At 34.4% G+C, this 8082-nt stretch overlaps 1 long non-coding RNA gene across 2 annotated transcripts in view; it reads right to left on the bottom strand.

Annotated features, from left to right (window-relative positions):
• Positions 1-364: 364 nt before the first annotated feature.
• The window catches only part of LOC116850244, a 17746-nt gene continuing 10028 nt past the window's right edge, over positions 365-8082 (bottom strand). The window contains exons 2-4 of one of the 2 annotated variants that reach the window (XR_004379291.1): positions 5373-5468; positions 2926-3113; positions 365-2447 (exon numbers count right to left, since the gene is read on the bottom strand). This is a non-coding gene — a long non-coding RNA (uncharacterized LOC116850244). Of the gene's footprint in view, positions 2448-2925; positions 3114-5372; positions 6219-8082 lie in introns of those variants that run through there. The other variant, XR_004379290.1, reaches the window with a different exon arrangement.

Below are 8082 nucleotides of genomic sequence, written 5' to 3'. Positions count from 1 at the left end.
AAAGATATATATACGTGGCCCGATCCGGCTGCGTATTGTTACCTTGGGTAGCAGGTGCCACCTTACATGCTCCGGGATGAACAGCACGCGTCCCGACAAGAACGCTCTTAACTCTTTGCACACGCGCGCAAACGCATTCCGCATCTGCAAGATGGTACGGCGGTTGCAGATGCACGGACGGCTATCTCTCGTGGCGTCCCGCGTGCGCGAGCGATAATATTGTTGATCCATCGATCCGGCGACAAAATTACACAAGCGGGAAACACCTTGCGTGCCTTCAGCCTGTCTCTTTTCTCCCTTTTTTTTATTTGCATGCCTATATAAACACATAATTTGCAGATGGCGTTATTTGATGCGTAAAATATGAGGTATTTTAAGTAATAATATTAAGGTAGTATTAACAATACGCGTATTGACAATAGAAATTAGGTAAGGAGAACTAAGTTTCAGGGTTACACAGATCTGCACTAAGAAAAAAATATTAAAAAATTGACAAATATTTATTTGGTGGATTTGTATTAACATTTTTCGTGTTATTTTAATGTTATCCATGTTATGTATAAAATAAACTGAACATTTAGTTCAATGAGACGATCTCTACATTGACTCAATTACATTATCGGTCCAATTTGCTCAACTACTTTTAACCACAGATAGACTTACTTGTATTTTTAATTTAGATTAATGTCTTAACAATTGGACAAACATCTATATCATATATACAAAATTACATTTCAGTTTTATTAACTTTTAAACGTTAATGAAATTTCGTAGTTGAAATTTCTGTATCGGATTGTTTATCTGACTTGACTTTATTTAATTTGACCCAACTGCAATGAGCATCACAAAATCTGAGCCTTAGTTCTTCACCGAGAAGAGAAGCGTTAATGAGACTTAATGAGAGTTAATGAGACTTTGCTTGAACGACCAAAATTCGTCTAAACAAACATTTAGTCGATTGAACGAATTATAACGTTACTACGACGACAGTTACCAATTGATTTGGTCAATAACTATATCAACGCAATTTATTGTTGCACTAACACGTAATTTGTTAAAGACACAATATTTCTTCGCAAACGAATAACCACCGATTTTATCGATTCAATTATTTCTTTTCTCAATATCTTCACACCTAATTATTTTTTTATGCGGATATCATATTATTCTCAAGTTTCAAATGCAATTGAAAGTTTTATATCAGATATTGCCTATTTGATTAAATTTTTATTCAATTTGACTCGATTGCAGTTTGTACAATTACACTGAGAAAAAAATATCTAAAAATTAACAAATATTTATTAGATGGGTATTATTAACATGTTTACGTAAATCAAAATTCTTTTCATTTAAACCGAATATTTTTTATTCGATCTAAATGAAGAGAATTTTGATTTAAATAAATATGTTAATAGTACCCATCTAATAAATACTTATTAACTTTTTAATATCTTTTTTCTCAGTGTGAATTAATCATTAAATTTACATCGAAGTATATATTAGTGATAGCGCAGATGAATATTGATCGCTAACGTAGGGCAGGTCTGCTCAGTGGGTGTTGTCACATGATGAAGCCGCTTCAAGTAACTTCTTGCGATTCGACTCTCGATTGCGCGTGCATCTTCGTGGCTTGTTTTCATACTTCAGATTTGCACGCCGGCATGGTTAAGTGTTTCAAGTGTCTTCTCGAATCGCCGCGATTTCCATTAAATTTACTTTACACAGTGACGTAAATTTTTTGTTATATTGATACAGCGACAAATTTACTAAAAGTAAGTAAATTTGCAAATTTACTTACAAATTTTCATATTACATTTTACATAACATATTATTTTGAACAAATCTCGAAAATCTGTTGTTTCTGTTGTATTTCTATTTCGTTTTATATGTTAAATATGAGTGCTGTATGAACCGCTCATAAGAGAGGCAAGTAAAACGACTAATAAAGTCGCTGCCAAATTCACATACATGTGTCTAACTTGGTAATGAAGATCCGACGAGAGTGTTGCCGCAGATTGCTTCTCGAGAAGAGACTCCCCTCTTTAGACTTATTCTGTTTTCCTCTCTTCTTTTTCTCTTTTCGCAAAACACCGTTACGGTTAACACGTCTGATACGCGGTGGATCGATTGACGCAGCAATTAGCGAGTCGCTTGCGCGGCGATCGATATTGCGTACGCGCGGGAAGCCTCCGACTACGGCGGACATATGCGGCGGCGGCGGCGGCGGCGGCGGCGGCGGCGGCGTTTCGCCGGCTCCGATTCCCGGTGATAAAAGGGTGAGAGATCAACGGCCCAGACAGACGGAGGATCTCGGTATTCACATCTTGAAAGCTGCCGGCACGCGCCTGCAGCAAGGTGTGCCTCTCACTTTATTCATCTACCTCCGGTCTTTGGGCGCAGGAGCAGCTGTTGCCGGGCCGGAGCGCATGGCGCGTGCCACCAGGTACCTATATAATAAACCGGGAGATAATGCCAGGGTGCGTGGCACTACGCCACCGAAGACCCTTCGAGGAGTAGAGCCGATCGGCTAGCGAGGAAGAGAGAGAGAGAGAGAACGGTTGAGGGAGCAAGCGAGAGAGTGAGAGAGAGAGAGAGAGGGAGACCGTGCGGCTTTTTAGCTTCTACACGATCGAGGGGAGATCGTCGGCTGTGACGTGGCACGTAGGTGGGTGCGAAAAGTTGATCGCCTTGGATCGGACAACGTGAATTCGCTTGACCGTTTTTAGGTCCTCGCGAGACACACACATACACACGTGGTCAGACATATTGTCCGCTCTTCATCCTATCTTCGCTTGAGGTTGAACGCGACTTATCTTAGAAATTCTTCCTCGTCGAGAACTTTATATCGACCTGGAATGTGTACGTTGGATATCTCGATTTACTTGATCTCTCTCTCTTTCTTTCTCGCGTGAATGATATACTAACAGGAATGCGCGTAGCGATCGTCTCTGCCATCATCCATTCGTGTAGTTCGGAATTAATTACTTAATGTCGGCATAACATCTGTCATTATCTCTTTATTGCGGCCGCACCTTCCTTCGTTAATTATCACGATTGCGGGGTGTATTTCGACTATATATTTAATGGCCGATCTCTCCTTCAAATTGATTTTTCTGAAATTTAATCGTGATTTTGATATTTCTATTTGGATTCGCTTAGAGTTATAATAGCTCTCTGTAATAGAAATAACGGGAATCTCTATAACAGGAATAATAGGAGAAATAGATTTCCTCTATCATTCCTATTATAATGCACTATAGACATTATGATTAGAAAAGTTTGTTCTTTAAATCATAATAATAACTGTACGACTCAAAAAGATATTAATTTTTCCAGAATCCTCTTATATAGGCTGTCTGACAAATGTTCCAATAACTAGATATCAAGATTAGATCAAATAGAACACAAAATTCCTCTATCATTTTATAAATAATCTACGTAGATTTTTGAGTTATTAATTAAAGAAAATTGGCAAATAATCATCGCGATATGGCGGGTGAGTTATAATAGCGAATTGTAATTGTATGTTTGTAAATTAGATTAAATTGAACAAAGATATTCATTTTGCAAACAACCACGTATAGATTTTTGAGTCATTAATTGAAAAAGATTAACGGATGATCGCGTGCGACAAAGCACCCATATTTTCGTTAATATCTGTTATTTCGTTAATAACTAAAAATCTACATATTAGCAAAATGTTAGAGCACTTTTGGGTTTTGTTTAATCTAATCTAGACACACGATGTCGTTATCACGACTTATCTGCCATATCGCGCGTAATTACTCGTCAATTTTCTTTAATTAGTAACTCAAGATTTTGCGTTGTTATTTGCAAAATGATGGAGAAATTTTGTATGTAGTTCGACCTAATTTTGACATGTATACGAGGTTACATGTCACTTTGCGTCACATATTCTGTATATAGTTTCATGAGGATTCTTCTAAAGTCAGAAAGAAAATATTCTGAACACAATATTTTTAAAGTTAGAGCAATTTCGTTTTTTATCTATAGTACTTGTCTTGTTTTTAATAGTCTTGTTTTTAATAGAAATTTCTTCTAATGAGAGGACAAGTAAACATTTTTCTTGATTCAAAAGGAAAAAAAAATTAGAATATGGTAGATTTCTAATTAATAGTTCGCTTTATTAGGAGAGGAATATCCTATCGGTAAAAATTTCCGTTAAAAATTTAAAATTACAAGAAATAAAACATCTTACAACTGGAGTTCTTTTTTTAGTGTTGGATAATTAGAAGGTTTCCTTTTAGAAGAATCCTCTTGAGTTTACAATATAAGAGGATTTCGTTAAGAAGAAGATTACAATTTTTTAAAATGAAATATTAAGTAAATTGGAATAAAAAGCGCTTTGAAAAGTTTGAAAAATAATTTTAGTGAAAAATAACAGCGATATAATGTCATTTTTTATCATATACTCAAAAAAAATTTATTCTTTTTACAAGATATTATAAAATTATTTTTATAAGAATTTTTATATTTATATTTTATTTTTATATTTAATCTACAAAAAAATATAAAATTGTATCCAAGAGAATTTGGCTCGACTCGATGCAGCAAGCAAACCGAATTTTTGTTTTAATTTGATATTCTTGATTGAAATGCTAAATATTTGTTAAAAGTTTGAAAAATAATTTTAGTAAAAAATAACAGCGATGTAATGTCATTTTTTATCATATACTAAAAAAATTTATTCTTTTTACAAGATATTATAAAATTATTTTTATAAGAATTTTTATATTTATATTTTATTTTTATATTTAATTACAAAAAAATTTACAAAAAAATATAAAATTGTATCCAAGAGAATTTGGCTCGACCCGATGCAGCAAGCAAACCGAATTTTTATTTTAATTTGATATTCTTGATTGAAATGCTAAATATTTGTTAAGATTTATTAGGATGTATTCGAATAAATGTGACGCTAATGATGAATTTATAACAGATTTGCAAATATATAAATTTATACACTTGATTAAATTAATACACTTGAAATAATTAACATTTACTTGAATGTACTTTTCTGTATGCACTCTTCAGATCTCTTTTGATATGTTATCGTAACGGCAATGCGGATTGTCCGGATAGAAACTTAAAATCATATTCGTTACGCGTGACCCATAAGTCAATTTAGAGGTTCCACCTAATCTGGGGTTTCATGTCTTCATCGGTATTACTGCCTTCATCGCCGGCATCGGCAACAATGAGGTATTATCTCGCATTATGCAGGGTGCACATCTCATATTATACGCGCGAATACCGGTGACAACACTGTTGTTTGCGAGTAACTGTATTGTTTCGTTTTACATGCGACTAACCGCGCTTGCGGCAGACCGATATTCGCGGACTGCACCAACCTGCAATAATCATCTCCGGATCCGTGAAGATCCCCCATTTCTCCTCGTCGATCGGCCGGAATTTTCGCGTCGACGATTTTCCATTCTGCATCAATGCTGACGAACGGAAAAAGAATCTCCCAGCTCTGCTCGACTAATTTTTCTTTTACTCATTATATTAGTTATTTGAAAGAAGATAATCTCTTACACGATTTGTTACAATCTTTTTATAATTTAAATTATCTAGAGTAAAGTTGCAAGATCAACTATACAGATTTTTTATATATACAGTTTTGTCTTTTTATCATGGCAAAATATTTGCAAAATACATAAAGAGAGAGTACAATATACTCTCTGAAGTACAATTAGTGTATTCTTCATTAAAATGCTATATTTATAATTAATGATTCAGTACAGCAGTGCAATCAGTAAAATCTACTTGAAAGTATCAATTCATAGCAGGGTTGCGAGTAATTAATTATTTTAATTAAATACTTTCTAAATTAATTATCGTGTTTAATTGATGATTAATATGAGTCAATTCAAACTGCTTAATTGACAATTGATTTTAACAAATTTAATCGAAAACCGCTCGTTTGACAATTGATTTCAACAAATTCGATTAGAGACCATTCAATTGACGATTAACATGAGCGAAGGGAATTAAAGATCGTTCAGTTCATAATAGAACTTAGCAAATTTAATTAAAGGAGGTTTAATTGACGATTGATATACTGCAAATTCAATCGAAGACTTCTTGGTGACGATCGATATGCTCAGTATTACTTTTAAGCTTGATCTATAATGTGTTATTTGCTTCTTGTTTCTTTTCCTTTATCTCTTTCTGACTCAAACCTTAGTCCTGATCTACAATAGATGTAGTAAGCTTTAAGCCGTAAGAAATTGACCAATTACGATTGATTATTCTTCTATAATTCGATTATGATTGGTCAATTTCTTAAAGCTTACTACACCTATTGTAGATCGAGACTTAAGCTTTAAGCCAGAAAAGACAGAAGACAAGAAACTGAACGCAAAGAGCATATTGTAGATCAGGCTTTAACGCAGGTCAATTATTGGCATTTTCCATTTGCAAAACCAATTATAATCTTGAGTAATCGGACACTTTTCGATTGAATCGATTACTCATAGTAATCGACAATTAAATGGCCTTTAATTAAATTTATTAAGTTTAACTGTTGATTGAACGATTTTTTATTCTCTTCACTCATACTAATCGTCAATTGATCAAATACTAAAATTAATCGATATTAATCGGTTTTTGATCAAATTCGTTGAAATTAATCGCCAATTACATTTTTTTATTTAGCTTGAATTTATGATTTGGCTTGAATGATTTAGCTTGAATCAATAGTTTAGTTAATAATTGAGTTGAAACATGTTTGTGTGTTCAAATCAGTTATTAAATTGAAAAAGACTTGATCAATATTTTCACAAATCTAGTTTAGATCTGAATTTCCCGTTATATCAGAGTTCTTTATATGTATTATACGATATTCGCGGAATTATATTTGCAATTGTACTTCAATTGAAAAAAAAAACTTCTAGCTGTAAGTTCAGATCTGAGTGTTTTACACTGTTAAATATTGGAGGGTCAAATTTAAACCAATTTCTTGAGTTAAATAATATTTAGTTATTTTTAATTGTTATATGTGTCAAAATTTACTATTTTAACACAAAACATGTGTTTAAAAAAACAACCACATCTAATCAACCCATTTAAAACAATATTAAGTCATTTTTTACTAAAACAAAGGTTACATTAACGTGCACATAATAAAAAATAAACTAAATTTTAGTTAAATTTAATACATTTCTTAAGTTAAATTATTTAACTCCATTACATTAGTTAAATTAACGACATATTTAGTACGAGCAGTGGCGACTTATAGGAATGGTTAAAAATAACTCAAATTGAGTATAATTTGACACTACGGATTTAACAGTGTATTTGAGACAAATTTCAAGCGATGTTTGTTAAAACGGCAGTACAATATCAGAGATCTCAAGATTTTAGAGAGAGAGAGGAAAGAGACGAGGAAAGAGAGATACTGACAAAACTGAGTATCGAATGTCGTCGCGACGGGTATATTAATTTTCTCTTCGATCTGATCACTGACCCCTTGACCAAGAATCGAGGGATTGATTGGTCAAGAGACTTCCGTTACTGTCACGAAGTAGGCCTGCCGTGACAACGGTCTCCTTCTAAGTCGCGACTGGTAGCCGACCTGCCATACAAACCAAGATATCGCGCCGCGCCGGTAGCTGCTTTAGATCTGGCGAATTTGCAAAATGATCACGCGTATCCTGTGCCCCCGCGCTGGCCACTGACTCGCTCTCTCCATGAGTTCAAGATAGAGCAGAATAATTCGCGCTTTGCATGCTGCGCGATGAGCCGAAGAATGCCGGAGCGTTGCGTCAATGTCGCTCGTTTCGATTCGATTATTCGTCTCGCTGGCGTTTCACGTCACAAGCGGACGTAACTTTACGCCGAAGTAATGAATAATCCTGGAACTTACGGAAGAACAGAAAAACAAATAAAACTGCTTTACTTCTTTTTTTTTTTCTTTTTTTAGAGCGAGCGAGCGAGCGAGCAAGAGAGAGAGATAGAGATAGATAGATAGATAGATAGAGATAGAGAGAGATAGAGAGATAGAGAGAGAGAGAGAGAGAGAGAGAGAGAGAGAGAGAGAGAGAGAGAGAGAGAGAG

The sequence above is a fragment of the Odontomachus brunneus genome, unplaced genomic scaffold (genome assembly GCF_010583005.1).
Source record: "Odontomachus brunneus isolate Ranch 3 - 2012 unplaced genomic scaffold, Obru_v1 Obru_scaffold_138, whole genome shotgun sequence".
NCBI lineage: Eukaryota > Metazoa > Arthropoda > Insecta > Hymenoptera > Formicidae > Odontomachus > Odontomachus brunneus.
Note: the sequence above shows the minus strand (reverse complement) of the source record. Positions and strands in the feature narration are given on the sequence as shown.